The sequence below is a fragment of the Aptenodytes patagonicus genome, unplaced genomic scaffold (assembly GCF_965638725.1).
Source record: "Aptenodytes patagonicus unplaced genomic scaffold, bAptPat1.pri.cur scaffold_320, whole genome shotgun sequence".
Classification (NCBI taxonomy): domain Eukaryota; kingdom Metazoa; phylum Chordata; class Aves; order Sphenisciformes; family Spheniscidae; genus Aptenodytes; species Aptenodytes patagonicus.
The window spans coordinates 52501-53935 of NW_027472238.1; the positions used below are offsets into that span (position 1 = coordinate 52501).

A 1435-nucleotide genomic window follows, 5' to 3' on the forward strand; every position below is an offset into this window, starting at 1 on the left:
GGCCGCCGCGCGCGGGCCTGCGAGCCGCCCCAGCCGCGCCGCTGCGCCCGCCGCCCGCCCAGGGGCGGCGGCCCAGGCGGCGATTGATCGTCAAGCGACGCTCAGACAGGCGTAGCCCCGGGAGGAACCCGGGGCCGCAAGTGCGTTCGAAGTGTCGATGATCAATGTGTCCTGCAATTCACATTAATTCTCGCAGCTAGCTGCGTTCTTCATCGACGCACGAGCCGAGTGATCCACCGCTAAGAGTTGTCTGCTTTTCGGCACCGCCCCGCGCGCGCGGGGGGACCGGGACCGCTCCCCGAGAGCGGCCCCTCTCTGAGGACGGCCCACCGCCCGACCGCCCCACCGCCCCCCTCCGCCCGCGCGGAGGGGGCGCGACGCGGCGCGACGCGGCGGAGAGGCCTCGCCTCGCCTGACCGTACGAGCACACTGAGGAGGAGGGGGGGAGAGGAAGGGGGAACGGAACGGAAAACCCCGAACGGCAAGGGCGGGGAGCCCGCGCTCCCGACCGACCTGGGAAACGCACCTTGCCCTCGCTTCGGAGCCGGCCCAGGCGCCCGGGCTCGGCCCGGGCTCCGCACGGAGGAGGCGGCGGCGCGCACGGCCGCGCCCCGCCTGCCCGCCTCGCTCGGGACACGGAGGCTGCTGCCGCCGACGACGACGGCGACGGGCGGCAGCGGGGCGCCCCGCCGGCCCCGCGCGCGCCTCCGCGACAACCACGCCGCGCTACGACAGCCGCCTAGCCCCAACCCACGGCTCGCCCCGACGGCACCTCCGCAGCTACGCCGCCGCGCCGGAGGCGGCAACCGCCGGAGCCCGAGACGGCGACGCACCGCCCGCGGAACCGCCGGACGGCGCCCGCCGCCGCGCCGCGGCGGCCGCCCTCCCGGCGCCGCCGCCGCCGCTTCTCGCCTCGGCCCCTTCCGCGGGCACGCGCCGGGCGGAAGGCGGACGGCGCTAAGCCGGGGGCGGCGCCCGCTCTCCCCGTTTCCACGCGGAGACCGGGAGTGGGACGCCCCCGACCGCCCGACCGACCGCCCGGCACGGCCGGGAAGGGCGGCGGGGAAGCGACGGGCGGGGCCCGGGCCGGGACAGCCGCGCGGCCGGCGGCGGGCGCCCTCCGGCCGACCGACACGCCGAGCGGCGACGCCGCCGCTCGGACGGGGGGTGCCGCCCTCGCCGGCGGCTAGCGGCGGGACACCGCCGAGCAGCTCGCCGGGGCTGGGAAGGAGCAGAGCGCAGCGCGCCGCGGCGCCGCGACGGAGGCGCGGCGGCCCGGCGGCCGCCCGGCGAGCCCCCGCCGCGGGGACTCGCCGCCCCGGCGGAGAGCCCGCGCTCCCGCCGGGGTCGCCCGTTGCGAGGCAGGCAGGCCGGCCACGGCCGGCTACCCCGCCGCGGTCTCTCCGCCGAGACCGGACCGCGGAGAGGGGGGGGC

General features: G+C 80.0%; 1 non-coding gene across 1 annotated transcript; it reads right to left on the reverse strand.

The window, feature by feature from the left end:
• Nucleotides 1-95: 95 nt before the first annotated feature.
• Nucleotides 96-248, reverse strand: LOC143173818 (5.8S ribosomal RNA). Its single transcript, XR_012997786.1, has one exon. It is a non-coding gene; the product is annotated as a 5.8S ribosomal RNA (ribosomal RNA).
• Between the last annotated feature and the right edge of the window lie 1187 nt (nucleotides 249-1435).